The 19257-nt window shown below is 40.5% G+C and overlaps 1 protein-coding gene across 2 annotated transcripts in view; it reads right to left on the reverse strand.

The window, feature by feature from the left end:
- Positions 1–19257, reverse strand: part of RIMBP2 (RIMS binding protein 2) — a 95916-nt gene that overhangs the window by 73310 nt on the left and 3349 nt on the right. The window lies entirely within an intron of this gene.

Below are 19257 nucleotides of genomic sequence, written 5' to 3' on the forward strand. Positions count from 1 at the left end.
GACAGAAGAACTAGAAATAAATCAGTATTATTCATTTGAATTAGATGTAGGATAAATTCTTCTCATTATGGACAAGTAACCTACTTATGGCCAAGCCTTCACATAAAGACTTTCCTCTACAGTTTTAAAGTGCTCTGAAATTCTTTTAAGAAAAGAGAATTGTTATTTATCGTTGGTATGTCATTAATATAACCATCCATTTTTAAAAAAAAACATTCTCCCTGTAAAATTATTGCTTTTTAAACCCCTATGCTTCAAATTGTTTGAAGTATGATAAGAGATTATCTGCTTAATCCATTTCTTTCACTTGGGCATTTCAGATTTCACGCAGCTACGCCGAGTTTAGTTCTGCTTAACAGTCCTGTGAAGCTCTTCACCAAGTAGAAAATGAGTCAGGAGAAAGAAAAATATACAGCCTTAAGGTGGTTTAAAAACAGACAAAGTGTAGCGGAATGGAAGTACAAGGGAGAAATTTGGAGTTACATCTCTTCCTGACACTGTAACCAGCCGGAGAATCCGTGTTACCTTTCTCCTTTTATTTTCTGCTGAGGAGGCAGCAGCTGAAGGGAGCTTGTTAACTCCATTTCTTCAGACTTAGGATTCTGTTTCAATCCTTGGAAACTGCCACTTGAGGAGGAGCCTCACCAAATGCAAACTACTGCGGCCCTCCAACACTCAGATGATGTTTTATTTACCCAGAGGAAATGAAACTCTCACTGCCAGCGTGCTTTGTATTCAGTTTTCATGCCTCATTCAGAGGATCAGAATCTGGGCCTTTCCTTTACTGTTCTCAGCATAATTCCAGCATGATTCAGTCTTGGTGCTGCCAAGGCTCTATCACCTTAAACGGGCTTCAGCTACATAATTAACCAAATGAGTTAACATCACTTTAGTCTTTCTTTGAGTTAATGCCGTCTCCTTGACTCATACTCTTAACTCGACCATTGCTGGCTGAACCACATGTAGAAAATTAAAGAGCAGCTCTCCCTGAGGGTCCCAAATTGGCCACAGTGAAGTGATATAGAATCATAGAATCATAGAATCGATTGGGTTGGAAAAGACCTCCGAGATCATCGAGTCCAACCCTTGGTCCAAATCCAGTCCATTTACTAGATCATGGCACTCAGTGCCACGTCCAATCTGGGTTTAAAAATCTCCAGGGATGGTGAATCCACCACCTCTCTGGGCAGCCCATTCCAATGCCTGATTACTCTCTCTGTAAAGAATTTTCTCCTGATATCCAACTTAAATTTCCCCTGGCGGAGCTTAAGCCCGTGCCCCCTTGTCCTATTGCTGAGTGCCTGAAGAAGAGACCAACCCCCACCTGGCAGAACTTCCCTTCAGGTAGTTATAGACGGCGATGAGGTCACCTCTGAGCCTCCTCTTCTCCAGGCTAAACAACCCCAGCTCCCTCAGCCTCTCCCCATAGGACTTATGCTCCAGTCCCTTCACCAGCCTTGTTGCTCTTCTCTGGACCCGCTCCAGCACCTCAATATCCTTTCTGAACTGAGGGGCCCAGAACTGAACACAATACTCAAGGTGTGGCCTCACCAACGCAGAGTACAGGGGAAGGATCACTTCCCTGCTCCTGCTGGCCACGCTATTTTTGATACAGGACAAGATCCCATTGGCCTTCTTGGCCACCCCAACTGTTGGCTCATGTTGAGCTTCCTGTCAATTAGTACCCCCAGGTCCCTTTCTGCCTGGCTGCTTTCCAGCCACTCTGTGCCCAGCCTGTAGCGCTGCAGGGGGTTGTTGTGGCCAAAGTGCAGGACCCGGCACTTGGCTTTAGAACTTCATCCCATTGGAATCAGCCCATCTCCGTCTATCCAGATCCCTCTGCAGAGCCCTCCTGCCTTCCAGCAGGTCGACACTCCCTCCCAATTTGGTGTCATCAGCAAATTTGCTGATGATGGACTCAATCCCCTCATCTAAATCATCAATAAAGATGTTAAACAGGACTGGACCCAACACAGACCCCTGGGGAACACCACTGGTGACCGGCTGCCAGCTGGATGCAACTCCATTAGAACCCTCCAATTAAAGAGCAGCTCTCCCTGAGGGTCCCAAATTGGCCACAGTGAAGTGATATCCCTCTGCAGAGAGAGGATGGGAAACTCAATGTTGTGGCAATCTACATCTCTGCCACTGGAAAGCTGAAAATCCCTGTCCTGGACAGGTTGGAAAGCAGAATCCAAATTCTGAACCCTTTTCCTCTGCCAGACTGTCAAACAGCATTATTTCTTCTTATGTGCAAAGTGTGTGTTGAAAGTTGCTCAAATGCCAAAATGTGTCTAATCCTACTGTAACGTGGCAGAGAATAATTTCTAAATTTAGGAAGTAATTGCTCTGCTGTCCAGTGAAATGTACACTAAAAAAGTAATCTCCTCTAGGCAAGTCCTCATTTTAAACACCAACTCAGACTTCTGTGAACACGAGCACTAAACCTTTGGGAAAAAAATGAGGCTGTACAATTCCATTGTTGCAGTTTAGTGTTTCCATCAGTGCTTGCTCTGTTTCACAACACAATCAAAATAACAACAGTCGGTGCTTAGATGTCATCCAATACATACAAACGTGCTTGGCAAAGAAAACCACACAGTTCTCTTGGGTAATGCTCCTTTTTGTGCAGGATTTTGACTTTCCCAGTTGTGGTTTTATTAGAACTCTGAACAAAAACCTGACATTTCAAACATCTTTTGTGCAAATGAAAGGAAGGGAAGATTCTTGTTTCAAATACAGTCTGCCTGACACTGCTGCCCTAGAGCAGTTCCTTGCCAGCCTGAATCTTGGGAGCACTAAGTCTTTGATTCCAGGAATTTCAGAGGACTGAATTCCCAGCTTCTAAAATCTGAACGAGAGCAAGGTGAACAACCAAGCAGACAAGCTGGCAACAGAATAGTTTGCTGCCAATTTAAATTACTCTTTCAGTAGACCTACAACTTGGGTTTCAAACACACTGCCAAATCCCCAACCAGCTAATTAGCATCATTCCTGATTTTAGGGAAGTACCAGCAGTAGTCTACATGCATTCATCACATACAGGTTTTATCTTCACATAGGTTTGATATTCTGTGAATTAATATAGAAAAAAAGAGCCAGCACAAGACATGTCCCCCATTTAAACTATGATTTCACAGTTCTTCAAACCAGGTACCAATCCTGCTGGGGAAAAAAAGGGGCAAACCCGAAATCTCCAAGACCAAATTTCCAATAAATCTTCGTAAGTATTCAAAAAGAACCAAGGTTAAAACTGGAATGAAACTACACAGACCAGTCTGTGAATGGAAATCATACATAAATTAAAGGGAGGAAGGAGGCTGTCCCACCAGGCAGTGGTAAGCACTGCAAACTCCCAAAGCAGTTTGTCATCTTTGACTCCTTCCTGCCTCTTTATGGGATTGGGAGGACACTTAGTGCCACATAACAGTGGCCACACACACCCCAGCTCCTGTCTCCTACAGAAAACCCCTCAGCAGACTCAATCCCCTTGCCTGCCACTGGCAAGACATGACCCTGCTTTATACAGGGGCAACTTTGCAAAGGTAAAATGCTTTTTGCTGCCTTTCACAGATTAGAACACTGCTGGACTTCTGGAATTTGGGGTTTGGTTGGTTGGTTTTGTTTCGAGCTTCTGAGTTTCTTTTAACTATACTAAAAAGTTCTTATATTAGGATCTACCTAAGGACCATTTGAGCGTCATTCATCTGGATTAACTCCAGTCCACTACAAATAGTAAATCCTGAAAAGTTAAGATCTTTAATTGGGTCATTAGTATGTGCCTAAAACTTCCTACCAGGTTAATGCAATCACTTCTTTTCTCCCTCACTTTTGGGGGATGACTCTAATCTCATGTGACTGAAATTCATCCTAAAACAGAGAAAAAGAGAGAAGGGGAAAGAATAATAGAGTAGCAATAATCAGGATAAATAATCACACAAGAAGGAGGGTCAGAAAGCTCTTACTCCACACAAGGTGTTTGAGGGGCAACACACAAAGGATTAAGATGCCAAAAGCATTTGCAGATTTGGTCATTCTGGGAGCAGGGGGAGCTACCCAGAGGTCAGTCTGTCACACAGGGAACCCACTGCACATTTGTCAGCCAGGAGACAACCTTTCTCTGAAAGCAGATTCCTCCTGTGGGCTGGCTGTGGCACTGAGACAGATTCTCAGCCAAATTTAGTACAACTTCCTGGCTTGCCAGCAAGACAAGGTACATCACAACATTCCCAGGAGGCTTAATCTGAAGCCTGAAGTCTCACTCTTGCTCTCAGTGATCTCTGGTAGCCTGGGAGCCAATAACTAATTTCTGTGGCATTAGGACTCTGTCTTTGTGCTGTACTGCAGTGTTGTGACACTGCAGAGCAGTCCACAAGGGAAACTGCGCAGGACTTCAGGACTGAAAGAAAAAGTGAAACATCCACCTTTTTTCTCGGAATTTTTCAATGGAATTTCATCTGCACCGTCAGAAATGAGAATCCTTATGATTTTTAAAGCCTCCTGTATTCTAAAAGTCTAAAGAGGATGGTGATGGATTTTTGAAGACTATGCAAAAGGAAGGTTACATTTTAAATATGGCCCAAACTTCCAAATTAAGTGATAGAAAATCTCTCACTTTTTCAGAAACATGAACAAAGAAACAGATGCTGCTGTAGCACAGAACTGACCATTTCTAAACCTGTGAAGAAAGGTAAGTTAATGTGACCTAAATTTCACTGCTCTTTAATCAGTGACTCTTCAGAAGAACAGACAGTTAAAGAGTAATAGAGGGATTTTCCTCCTCCTCTGAAAAAGCTTCATTACACAAACTCACACTACACAGTGACAGGCAGATGCACAGACACAGAACAGCTCCTCTTTTCAACTGGGTGAGCTAAGAGAACAGGCTTCTAAAAATAATTTGTTTTGTTCAACAATAGCTTTTGCCATTATTCTTCTTTTTGCTATTCTTGCAGTCTCTGAGGAAGGCTAATTTTCCTTCCCAGGTCTCTGCATGTCTTCTAAGAGCTCAACCCAGGCTCTGATTTTTCAGCCTGCTTAGGAATCAGAAGGGGCATTCACAGGGTGGAAGACATTAATGTCACTTGAATCAAACCTACTCGAGACGCTTATTGCCACGTTCCAAAGAAAAGATTCCAAACAGGAATTGTGGGGGAAGAAAACGGGAAAGAAAAATATTAAAGCTGTTGTTCACTAGCAGAAATAATCATCTCACTTTTATTCTGTAACTTAATATTTACAACTGGAAAAAAAACCCAACCAAACCCAAACCAAAAAGAATGAGCACACTCTGTTTCTTCCAAGGCACCACTCAGATTGCAATCCAGTCACACACAGGAGTAATTCCTGTTTGTCTCATTCCATCAGTAGGATGAGACCATGGGCAAACATCACTTGCAAACATCCCACTCCTCCCCCCTGACTCCATGAGCACCCAATTCCCAGTTGGATCAGAACCCTGCAACTGCTGAGTGGGACACAAACTCCCTTTTCCTTCCTTGACAGATGCTCTCAGAACTCTGAAGTTTGGAGAAGGACACGACTGATTGAAACCAGATGGAAAAATCAGCAACAAACCCAGAGGACTCCTAATGAGTCACAGATCACAGTTGGCAACTTGGCCTTGGAAAATGATCATAAACACATTATTACAGGGCTTCTGTAGCTTCTTATTTCGTCAGTGTTTTGGAACTGTGGAGCTTTTTTTTAATATGTAAATTTACTTTTTGTACCATATATCTATTTACACAGGGTTCCCAAAACGTCACGTTTACTATTTGCAGTATACAAGCAAAATTAAGCACTTTACATACATTTTCTGATAACTCAGAATATTTTTTAAATTATTACTCGATTTGACGCAGTTATTTCGAATTTGCCCAAAATAAAAACTTGAAAAAGTTCTGATTTCCTTCACAGTCCTCGTCACACTTTTCTTCAGTACTGACCATTGTACATCTCTTACTTTAAATAAATCAGAAGTGTAGAAATCTGAACCTGCAGATGAAATCTGGCACTGAACTCAAGCATCATCAAATTTCACTAAACAATTTAAGTGACTAAGCACTTTTTTGGACTTTTTTTTTTTTTAAATTGTTAGCTCTAACTCCTCCTTCTGACAAGAATTCGCAGAAAATTCTGACACTACCAAATCTGTGCTTTCTGTGAGAAGAACTTCAGTCCAAAAATACTAAAGCATGTAAAACTTTCTTATGCACCACCTAAGACAGGCAAAATGAAAATCCTGAGTGGCTTCAGAGGGTTAATACTGACCCAGAAGGAAAAAGGGCTTCCCTTTCTGTAATATTAGGTAAAATATCACACCCATCCAACCCCCCATGGGATTAATCTACTCAAATATGGTTTAACAGAAATTTTACACTGCCTTCCTGACTATTCTTTTCAGCTCACTAAATACAGTGTTACCTTTTCCCAAAGGTAGAGATTTCCCACTCACGCTCGAGGGGTTGTCTTGGTTTTAAAATTAATTATATGGTAATGTGCTAAAAATGCTGTTACATGGGAGGACTGCAGACTTATTCATTTTATAGATAAGGACACAGTCCTATTTCAGGCAAATGGTTTTCCAGAATCTGAATAGCTGAGATCTTGTAAAGGGTATGTCCCAGCTCATCTGTCAATCTAAATTGGTTCATGTGACAAGTAAATGCACTCACAAGGCTAGAATCCAAGAAATAGAACTGAAAATTAAAACACCAAACAGAAGTTAAAAAAGCCTGCATGAGATGTGAGAAATCCCTGCTGATACAGCAGTAAAGTGGGGAAAACTCACAGCAGTTTTCTGTACTGGGGACGTTTTGCAAAAGGAGGTTTTCCCCCTCTCTGTTACCTGCCAAGGAGAAACACACACACTGCAGTTCACAGCAAATAACTGGCAAAGTCAAGCATTTGATTCCCCAAATTTCCTGTATCATCATCTACAAGCCTCCAGCTCTGGGGCCAGCAATGGTTTCACCGCAGACACAAAAACAGACAGAATTTCCGTGGCATGCAGACATTGCAAGGACATGAGGGAAGCCAGGCAGATGGCTCAGCTCATTCCCAGCATCCCTCCTCAGTAAGTGAAGAGCTGAAAGACTCTTCCTTTCTTTCAAGGTAATGCTCAGCTGCATCCCAAATTATAAACTCTCCTCCTGATGAATGAGATGAGGCTGCTGAGCTCAGTGTGGGCAGCATTTTGCTGCCTGCTGTCCTGTGCACTTCTTTGGAACAAGCAGCTGTGCTAAATATGCAGCTCTGTGAGACACAAAGGTTTTAGGGAATAACCTGTTGTGAGGTCCAGGAGCTTCTCTTTGGAACAATGCCCAGTGTTCCTTGGTCACAGACCCATTGTAAGGGACAGCAGTGCCAGCCAGTGATGGAACAGACAAGCAGCCAACAACAGAAGCATTTATATCTTATATTTTGCCCTTCCCACAGTGATTTCAAGCAAAAATGAAAAGATTACATACCTAAGGCTACGCTTAAACTGCACACCAAAAGGCTTAGCTATATAAAACCCTCTTCTAGTCAAGAAATACTGACTTTAAACTTCTGTTTGCCCTGCTGACCGCTACAACTAGCTTGACCCCTGCAATAATTCTGTTATTTGTGTGTCAAATTCTCTTGCCCCAAACATACAACTACGGCTTTTTTATTTGCTTATTCATTTTTAGAAAAAAGAGAAAGGAGGAGGCTTTTTTTTTTTTTCTTAGCTCCTTCATCATTCTTTCAGAAAAAAGAGATCAGAGTTTCCCCTTTGCCAGAAATGCAGTATTTACTTCTGGCCACTGAGCCCTGTAAAATATGGCTACACTGTAAGCTTTAGGGTCACTACAGAACACATACAACTTAACATATTCAGGATGGTTTTCTAAATGTATTCCTATCATTTGACTTGATGCTTGGAATCCTATACATCTGGATTCATGGAAAGAAAATGCTCTGCTTCAGAGTAGTCCACAGTATGGTGATTATGAGACTCATCAGGGATCATAATTGAAAATTTCACTGGACTCCCAGATTATCAAAATAGATTATTTAATTTCTAGGGAACTTCTAGGATGTAAGGCTTTGCTTAATAATAATTTGGCACTATAGAAAATCCAGGAGCCATCCATTATTCAGTCAGTCAGCCTATAAAAATTACATGACTTTTAACACACTTTTTAATTGCTTTTAATTATTAACATTTACGTTGCTCTCAAAATGATGAAGTGTCTCAGCTGGAGATGTAGTTAAATTTTCAACAGTATTGGAAAGCAAAGCAACAAATCTCAGACTGTGGATTCTAAACATACACGGTATTACCTAGGTCTGCATTTAGAAATATTATCTATACAAATATGCACAAAATTCTATCTATCCATAAAATAGATGAGCATAAAAACGTAGATGTGTGTTTTCATTCATGTATCCTTAATGAAGTTTCGTGATGAGGCAGTTCAGAAGGTAAAAAAGAGGTGAATCTCAGAATGCTTTTGGGCTCCACAAGCTTGAACAGAAATGATTGCACAGACCCCTGAGAATCCTCTCTTACCATATCTTTAATTTGTGGGATTTTTGTCAGTTAGGGGAATGGTGAGGCTACCAGAGATCATGATGCAACAGGCTTGCTCACTGCATGTTTCATCTTTCTGAAGGAAAACATTCATTACAGAAAAAAACTTTACATGAAGTGAATCCTTCTGTTCGTCTGCAAAGCCACGTCAAACACTTTGAAATTCCACCATTTTAGGATTGCCACTGGAGATCATTAAACACAACATTTATTGCCCCAAAGAGATAAGCTGCACCTGTGTTCCCTCCTTGTCTCTCTGTGGCTCTCTCTTAAGAACTTTTCCCCAACTTTATATGCTAGATCTTCAAATTAATTCTACTCTTGTACTGGGTTTACGAACAAGAGAAAGCAGAGGTAGGTTTTATTGAACTTTTTTTTTTTTAATTGAATATGGTTCTTTCTCTTATGATTTTTGACACAAAGCTGAAATTTTCCTGCTGCTGTCACTCTTGGGTATCTTCCATTTTACATGACCTGCATTTTAGGTAAAGTTCCTAGACATCTTTGCCAGCAAGCAAATCTTTTTACCATCTGAAGCTTCCAAACATCTGTTTTCCAAAACCTCAGCTCTGCCTTCAGTGTTAACCACACAAGAGTAAATGAGTCACTAATGTCATTAGGGTGCCAAGAGATACCTTGAATATAATTCAGGTTGACTCACAGCCAAAGGCAGCCAGCCTGTAATGCTGTTATAACATCCCCACAGGCTTCCTGTTCCTTCTTCTCCAGAAAATCACTCACACAACTAAAATAGAGTTGAAACAATTTCCATTTGAGCCCTGGATGGGTCTCAATCCTCTGATAGGAATCTTGGGAGTATGTAAGTGAAAGTCAGACTCCCTGTGAAAGGCTTGAACCAGTTTGGAGAGCTGGAAGTCCCTCTGAACAATTGAGACATTAGAAACTATTTATTAGAGGGAAATAAAGAGAGAAACTTGCTTCTCTCTTTAAGGAGAATTAGGAGGTATCTATACTTAACAAAGGTGTGAGGCTCATAATCATCAAACTTTCTGACTTTTAAGGAAATGTAAAAAACACAGAGGAAAAGTGGGAAAGCTGAGTTTGATTCAGAGGAATGACAGGGAACAGCATTAAAACAGCAATCAAGGTTCTGGTTTCCTTCTGACCCTTCTGAAGCAAACCTGCAAACAACACTTCTTGTGTCAAACCCAAGCAACGAGAAACCCTGTGTGACAACCAGTGTACAGCTCCATGTACACAGGAGATGATCAATCTATTAAAATTAGCTCCTGAAGCTGTAAAGTTTTGTCCTAAGATATTCATTACATAAATGAGAAGTGCCCAGAATCTTGCCACTATTGGTACTTTTCTTACATTTAGGGATTTTTTTTCAACTTTTCTACACTGAGTTCAGAGCAAACTATCACCAAATTTGCAAACCACCCAACATTTTTTACAGAGAAAAATAAGAACAGATTCTCTTCTGAGTAGGTTTTTGTCAGTTTTCTGCATCTTTTACTTACTCCCCACTTCATAACCTTGGTTTACATTTCAGAATCTGACAGGAGCAGGGCTTATTCCACTAAACCAAATTACAGGTATTAATTAATGGCTCTTGCTTGTTTGCCAGCTCCTGCAAGCAGAAGGGTAGATAAAAATGTATTTACAGCAGAATTCAATTACCCATTTTCAAGCCACTGGCCTCCTGGCAAAAGTCTCCCAGTCTAGTGCAGAATAGGACTTGGATTAAGAATTAATTTACTGTCAGCAATGATCTGCAATTTAATGGCTTAATCAAGTTTGCCATGAAATTGGTAGGGAGCTCTGGAGCCTAATATTGCCCCAGAGCCTGCTGCATCTAAAGACAGGTTTCAGAGATCCATAACAAAATCATCATCATCCAGCAAATCCAAGAGCTGTCTCACATAATCAGGAACTGCCTCCAGCAAGTTTTCTACTCCCATTACACAGTTATAGCCCACGGGTTTGGAGTTCAGCACATCCATTGGACTCCTTCCTCCTCTTCCAGCTAAACCTCCCAGAGAATCTTTACTTGCATGAATACCAAGATTAGCATGTAAGTACAGGCCAGCCTGTGTCAAACACTTCCTCTCGTGTCTTTTCAAACTATAATGTAAATACAGAAAGCTGTTAATAAAGAGACAAAGGGGTTTAACACATAAATGCTTCTTTTAGCTGCATTCAGAATTGCCCCTACAGTGGGCAGTGTGATTATAGAGCTCCTTCTGCAGGAGCACAGCTGAAGAGGGAAATAGAGATTGAGGCTTTGAAATCACAGTTGAGATAAAATCAGGTACAAACTGAGCCTTTTTGCTTGGTAAAATTTTTAAGTTTAAAAGACCTTGATTGCTTTTAAAAATAAAATCGACCCACATTTTTCTACTCGAAGCCAACTGATGGAATAATAAAAGCCTTTCTGCTGAAATAGAAAATGTCATGCTAGAAATAAGGGTATAAAAACTGTTCTCTTGAGCTTCCAAAGCCAGATTTTTAATGAGCTCAGAGGCTCCAGCCTTTCAAAAAATATGAATAAGCTTCTCATATGGGGTGTTTAGTTGGGCTGAAATACTCCAAACTCTCTGCAAGTTATCACTGGTTGTCAAAATATCCTGGGGGGAACTCCTGGGAGTGCTTTGAACACCACACCATCTCAGCAGCTTACCTATTCTACCACTTTTTCCCTGCTAAGGTTATGAATCATCCTCATGTCTCCCATTCTGTCACCCATCAATATTTACATCATATCTGGCACAATGTTACCAGCACATCCAAAGGCTTCTTTGTGGAGCACTGAGGACAGGTTTGTTTTTTTTCTTCTCCTTTTGTAATTTTCTTTTTTTCTCTTTTTTATTCCTCTTCCCCTTTAAAAAAAAACCTCCAAGCTTTCCCCCTCATTTATTCTCAAAACAGAGCAATAAGTCTGAAGCAACACTACATCACCACATGTAAGGGTACTTTATATACTGAGTTTAGGAAACATGGGTAGAGAATTTTGGGTTCTGAATGCCTAAGAAGGAAAATGCATCATGAGTACACTCAGAATTGTACAGGCAGGACCATTTTCCATTCCTACACCTTTACCAAAAGCTGACATGGTGGTGGAAGAGTCCACTCCTCATTTATGGTTAAATGAAATGGGTTAAAAAGGATGAAATTTATGTACAAGTGAAGATCTAGTACAAGTGTAAAACTTACCAAGCTTAAGTTCACTCAATCACCTGTATCAGGAGAAATATTAGCTAACTAATAGCAAAGTCTTGCAGTAGTATTTAGGTTAATGAATATTCTGCTGTCAGGACTGAAGTATGCACCACAGGTAAAACAATCCCAGCTCTGAAACACCAAACAAACCACCCTCCTCAATAAAAAAAGCAAAATACACAGATAATTTAAATGTAACTCTGTGGATGGATGTTTGAGTAGTGATCACTTGTATAATGTACTTGTTTAAATATAGGAGCTAAGCTGAAGAGATGAAGAATGCAACTCCACAAAGAAAAAAAAAAACCAGTTTTAAATCAGGCTACCATTCCTAATAAGTCCCTCCTGTAGCATTTCTCAGCTGAGTTTACACACAAAATACAAATTGACAGTAAGTCCTTTAATGAGCGTGTTGAGAGCACAGCAAAGTGGAGTCAGACATCCAGAAAAGTCTCATTAAACATCTGACCACATCCATTCTAAAAGGGGAAAGTTATGAGAAAATTACTGTAGGTGCCTGCACCTTAATTCAAAAGGCTAATTGGGTTTTATTTGTAAGATGATCTTCAGTCCTCTAATCTCACATCCACTCAGCCACCGTCTAATAATCATTTCCTCAACATCTGTATAGATCTCTGATTCTTCTGATGCATCATTTTCAAAACAATGCATTGTTTCCATGTATTCTACAACACTGCTTTGTTTGGTTATCTGCAGTGTCATGTTTCTCATGTCATGAAAACATCTTCAGAAGCAAGAAAACTCTGCTGTTTTATTCTAGTTTTAGAGTGTTGCTGCATATTCTGTATTAAATTCCTTAGGTCGTGTATTACAAGGATATGTTTTGATACATTATGGTATTTATTCTTGTGAAACATTATGGCATTAATTCTCTGACATTTCAGCATGGGCTCGCCTCCAAAAATGGCTGAGAATACAGTTTTTAAACTCTTCAGCATCCTAAAAAAAAATCAGCATACGCCTCATAAGAAAAGCAGAATGATCATTCAAAAATATACTAAAAAAGTCTGTTTTACAGCATTATCCCTTCCATCTGTTGACACAATGCACGTGCTGGGATGGTGATGCTCATCCAGGAGCTGCCAATGAGCAGAGCAGGTCTGAGGCACCCAGCAATGATGGCAGTGACAAACCAGTGGGTTCCAGTTGCTGCAGCTGTTCTGAATAATCACCTCGCTGCCCATCACAATTCCATTTACAACTACAGCAACACATTGAAAACAGCACTTCCTACTTTCTAAGCTCCTCTCCCTCATCCCAGACAGCACTAAATGGAACTAGGAAGCCTAAAAACTCACTCCACACATGACAACTGCAGTGTGTGTTAACTCTGTTTTCCCCACTCCCACGGCCTGCTTTGTTTCTCCTCTCTCCCCCAGGGTGTGCCCAGCACTCCACATGTGCTGCATTGCCACGGGGGATTTTTTTGGCTCCCAGCACAACAGGAAAAGTAGATGCTTCCAAACCTAAAATTTTTCTGGACCTTGATCTAAATTTTTAAGCTGTCAAGTATTTAAACACGAGTGACTCCCTCTCAAATAGATGCATCTCCTTTCAGCATCAGGCAGCGGTTGGCTTAATGCTTCGCTTTGTAAATTCAGAACAGAATTTTCTTCCCCTGTTTAAATTTTCACCCTGGATTCCTTCCTAACCAGCTGCAGAGGGAGCAGGCACCAGCAAAGCCCGCCCCCATCTCAAGTGGGAAGCCAGGCTGCAAACGTCAAAAATGCCAAGGCACAAAATAGCATACTTGTCCCAATTTCTTCATGTTATTTTGGTATACTTTAAAAAAAAACAAAAACAACAAGACATAACTCATTAATTATAACCTTTCAAAAGTGTTTTCCTTTCCCCCAAACTGTTAAAATTTAGCAGAGCTGCAGCCAAAGTTCTAATAAAATTATTTTTAGCTTTTGTCATGCAGAGAACATCATGAAGAGTCTCATCCTTCTATTAATGCAAATGTTTTTAAGCAGTCAGTGCAGGGAACTTTAAAATATGCTAATCACTGTTTCTTTGGACTCCAGTCTCTAATGTCTTTGCTGATGTGTGCATATCACAGACAGGGTAAGTAAAGGGAACACCATCATTTAAAGTGTCAATTTATAGACAACTCTATAAAGTGACAGCCATATGCATATTTTATTGCCACGTTTATATATTTCATTAATTTCCATGTTTGACATCCTTTTAATACACACTGTTCTTATTTTCTGGTGTCTGAGCTGAGTTGCCCCAGTGTGTTATAAATGGAAATGCTTTTGATAATCACATGCACTGGTTTTCTTTTTAAAGTGGTTCAGTGCTGATGAAAGGGGCCAGATTGACGGCCTTGTAGATTGGAGTTCCCTGCTAATCCACAAGGAAAACAAGGCACAGTCAGGGCAGTAGCTCAGCCAGTTTCCCTCCAGTGCATCTCCACTTAAATCCTTAAGAGAAAAACTAAAAAAACCAACACACACATCACATCTCTAAGTCACAGCCTGACTCTGCCTGCTCATATCCTCAGCCTTGCTTCTTATTTTTAGTAGCAGGGAAAGTAATCAGAGAAAGCAATGCCTTTCTGGGATTGGGCTGCTGCCCATGAGCTGCTTTCCAGCACATACATCACTCTCAGGCCAGCACACACGTGTGCAGCTAAAAGACCACAAGAATTTAATCTAATAAAGCCTTGAGGTGAAGTTGCTGGGTCTCACTTAGATGCTTCTCATCTACTGGGAGTTCCATCAGGAATGACAGATACTTTCTTCAGCACCCAAGGCAGATGTGCACCACTCCCAGTTTTGTCACTACTACCCGTGAAAAAATCAATATTTTTAATTAGAAATGCGATCAAAGCATTTGAAAATGTTATTTTTAATTTTACTCATCTGCCACACAGTGTAGAGCAGACAGTGTCACATCTGAAAGGCAAGGCCTGCACAGTTGTTGAACCCCCCCTGTTAGCACCCAATCTACAAAACTAAAGTAGAAATGTGAAGAACAAAGACCATTTTTTAATGACACACAAATAGGTCAGCAATTGGAGGAGAATATGCTATCATAGACATAAATAAACAAATAAAACCACAGGAGTTTAAAATAACAAAAGTAGCTCAGCCAGAATACTTTAAACGACATATGGCTCAGTCATATGAACACAACAGGGTGACGTGGCCAAAACCAGGAAGATTTTTATTGTGCAGTGATATCTGTGAGCCTATAACTTCCTCAGACACCTCCCTGAAATATTCAAGAAAAATTCTGCCTGCCCTAGGGAACTAGGAATGTGTTAATAAAGAGATAATGGCTCATTTCCACCTTACTAGGTATCCAGTTACACAACTGTTTTCTTATCTCAATAGAATTTCAGAAAGAATATTAGCCTGGGATTTCTGCAAAAGATCAAATCCCATTGAAATGAATCTGCCAGGCTTCTCTGGAAATATTGGTTATGTATAGAATTTCTTTTTACATTCTGTTAACTGAAACAATACAGCTGTTGGAGTATATTTCAGGTGTTTGCATTCATTTGTTCTCCATTTCGTTTCTGGAATTCCAGCTGTTAGAAATAGTCTGCAGATCTTCATGGCAGCTACACAGAACATGTCATCTACTGCTAAAGAAAGAACCAGGGGGTTTCTAAATATGTTCATCAGTGGCCTTAATGTGTGTCACCTTCTGTTCCCTTATGACTACACATCACATTTCCTGAATTCTAAAAGACCACGCAGAGAAGAAAGGGTTGAATTATATTTGCCTGCTGAAATGAATAGTCTCAACCACGCCTTTGAGACCATGAACTCAAGCCAAGATACTTTTGTCACTGGATAAGCATATTTTTAAAGTGCGTTGCTAATTATTTTTATAGCTCATTATCTCCTTGCTATGGTGAGCACGACTCATTTCCCTCCTCCACCCACTGCCTCTCAGGTAACGATGAGCTAATGGTTTGAATGTGTCTGAAGCTATTAATTTTCTTTTTTTTTTTTTCTTTAAGGAAGGAAAAATTAACCAGTGCAGAAAGTTTGGAGGAAATTTCAGTGAAATCAGGAAATGAGATCTCACCGTCATTATTAGATTTGGGAAGCGAGGTGTTTATGCTGCAACTTTCCTGCAAATGCAGAGAGTGACCTATCAAGGTTTCTTCAAGAGCAGTAAAGTCCTTCATGGACAGCTCTGTGCATCAGGAAAGGGGAAGAGACAACATCCCAAGTGATGGTGACTTTCAGAACTGTTTTAACCGATGTAGGTCATTTCTGGCCCTCTAAAAGAAAATAAGCCATACCAAGGCCCCAGATGATGTACCAATACTGGCACATGTTCCCCAAGGAGAGAAAAAGGGGCAATTTATATAAAACATGCTGTCAAGCATCACTGAGCCTGCAGCCCACAATCCAGGGGGTGGTTGCCTCTCTCCCAACGTGGCAGAGGATGGTGGGCCTGATGGGCACCTTCCACACTCAACAGCACATCTTTACAGAGAACAGGGACTGTTAGAATGAATTTACACAGGTTAGTGACAACTACACACACCACAGAACCACGGAATATCCTGCCCTGGAAGGGATCCATGGGGATCATCACAACCCAGCTCCCTGCCCTGCACAGGACAGCCCCCAGAATCCCTCTGTTCAAGAGCCCTGTTCTGCTCAATCTTATGCTTCTCAAAGCACTTTCAACACAGCATCAGTGGAATCACCTGTACCAGCTATTCACAGGGCTAAATAACTGAAGTATTGCACATATTTTCCCTCCCTCCCCATTTGAAAGCACTCCTGAACGCTGCCAGCGCTCACTGAGTATTTCCAAGAGTCTGAAGGCACTCAGAGCTCCATCCACCCAATTTTAATCAATTAACAGCAGAACTGGCATGCTTTTTTGGAGGGCAGAATCACAACTGCTGCTCCAAATAAGAGATGCAGTCTCCAAACTATTTAAACAGAGAAGCAGAAGTTTCATTGCCTGTTGTCCAACTCCCAGACTCATTTTATCCTCATCACAGTGCAACTTCCTCAGTGTCAGGCATCATTTCCTGATAAAAAGCAAATGCTCCAAGTTGCAAGAATGTTGCTGAAGGACAGTGTTACAGTAATTTTAATTTCAATATCAGCTTAATTTCCTATAATAACTAAAAATTCTGGGAGAGTAGTTACTCTGTAGTTACTTCTGATCTGACCACAACTATTCTGTGTGGTTTACCTTGTCAGTTTTAAACTCTTGACAGGACTTTTTTTTTTTTTTAAAAAAAAAGCACTTGCCAGTAAAGCACCTTTTGCATTTGGAATCCATACTAAGATCCCCAGACATAGCTGCAAATACAGAATCTGTGCATATAAACCATGCATGAGTGCTAAGCACAGGTTGAGACAGGAATTTGTGAACTTCAACACACACTAATACATTCCTGTTCACACATCTCAGGTTTTCTTGTTGCGTTTGATGAAAGGGGACAGCTCAGAAATACAGTTTTATACATCTTTTTGACACTCAATATGCTTTTCCCCAGCACACTGTTTATCTCTGATGTTCACCACCAAGCCACGGGCTCATCATGGGCTCTAATATCCATATTCAGGAAGGGATTTCATTTAAAATATTTTTCTCCCAGCTGTGTTGACTCTGCAAAGTGCTGCACACTTTGTACAGCATTTCTGTAAGCTGGATTTTTGATCCAACACTTCTGGGTGTGTTTTTAGCCAGTGAAAAGCAAGCCTGGTAGCTTTGAGCAGCCTTATTGCTACAGATCTAATCATTAGGACTTCTCCAGGAAACATTCCTGTTCACACATCAAATAAGGTTGATTGTCTGCGTTTGATGAAAGGGGACAGCTCAGAAATACAGTTTTATACATCTTTTTGACACTCAATATGCTTTTCCCCAGCACACTGTTTATCTCTGATGTTCACCACCAAGCCACGGGCTCATCATGGGCTCTAATATCCATATTCAGGAAGGGATTTCATTTAAAATATTTTTCTCCCAGCTGTGTTGACTCTGCAAAGTGCTGCACACTTTGTACAGCATTTCTGTAAGCTGGATTTTTGATCCAACACTTCTGGGTGTGTTTTTAGCCAGTGAAAAGCAAGCCTGGTAGCTTTGAGCAGCCTTATTGCTACAGATCTAATCATTAGGACTTCTCCAGGAAACAGAGGGAAATGTTTGTCCAAATAATGATTGTCTACATTTGCGTGCTGTTAGAGAACAATTTGATTATTCATACAGATAAGGCTGTTTCTTGCCTGCACTACTCATATTACCAGCCTTGCTGACTTCAGTGGTGCTACTGGTAATCAGAATTTGGCCCACGTGGAAAAAAAAATGAACACCAACACCAGGAAAAAGCCTTGCAGATGTTTAGAAAAATTAAATCTCAAGCCAAAATCAGAGAACCCATCACCTAATACACCTCTGAATTCAGCAGCAACACCACTGAGCCTAAAAATTTTTGTATGGGGTTTAGGTTTAAGGCTTATATTTTGCAGTAAGGTCTGAGTACTTTGCCTCCCACCAATTTACTGGACAAGAAGCCTTGCAAACGAGGCTACTACAAGATTCTGTGGCCTGATTCATTAGGACTAAAGTTAATTAAATCATGTTCCCTCCTCAGACATACTATTTTGTCTTAAAGATGATTAAACAAGAGGCAAATGTAATTAGGACAGGAAAACGTATAAGTCAAAAAATTAATCTTATAAGGTGTTTCAGAAAAATAAAGTAATAAATCACCTTGCCTTTTGTTTTGCTGCAGCTGAGATTCTTCAGCTTTCTTGTCTGATATGATACTTATACTTGATGAGGCAATTTAGAGGGAAACTGGGACTGTGACAATAGACATTCCATTTAGGAGGAAGATCATATATACACAGCCAGGCTTATGCAGATGGTGCCCTTTCAGAGAGCAATCAACACAACACCGGGTGGTGAGGTTTATGAAAATATAGACTGGATCCATAAACACACAAGCCAGTTTTGAAAATATATATCTAAACTGTCTCTTAAACAGAATCCCAAGTCATATCCCACGTGCAGAAAATAATTGGTTGAAGGGGAGTGGAAGCCCTGAAGGTTTGTGTCACTGGATGCTTGTTGGCTGGAGGGTTCTAAATGAGAGGGTACAAAACACAAAAAGGAAAACCATGTGCTGCCAGCAATGCCCAGGCATGAGAAAATCTGCATTTGGTTCTTGAGCCTATCTTTGACTTTCTTGAGATATTAATTGGCTCATTTGTTCTGTTCCTTACGGAGGAATAGAGATAAAAATGTGTCATTGCTCTTGTCTGTTTAGAACAGATTCTCTGCTCAGTTATACTGAAGTCATTTGGGGATGTCTCATAAATCTGCAGCCACAAAAGCCAAAAGCCCGTTTTAATATGAGAATCTGCAGAGTTTGAATGTATCATATACCATAAAGGTTACCAGAAGGCCTTACATCTGAATTTCATAAGCAGGATTAAGAAGAGAAATCACAACTACAGACCAGTAACACTTGAAAAATATGTATTTTTTCCAGA

Source organism: Pipra filicauda, unplaced genomic scaffold (genome assembly GCF_003945595.2).
Source record: "Pipra filicauda isolate LSUMZ 115617 unplaced genomic scaffold, ASM394559v2 scaffold14_size4853619_pilon, whole genome shotgun sequence".
Lineage (NCBI taxonomy): Eukaryota > Metazoa > Chordata > Aves > Passeriformes > Pipridae > Pipra > Pipra filicauda.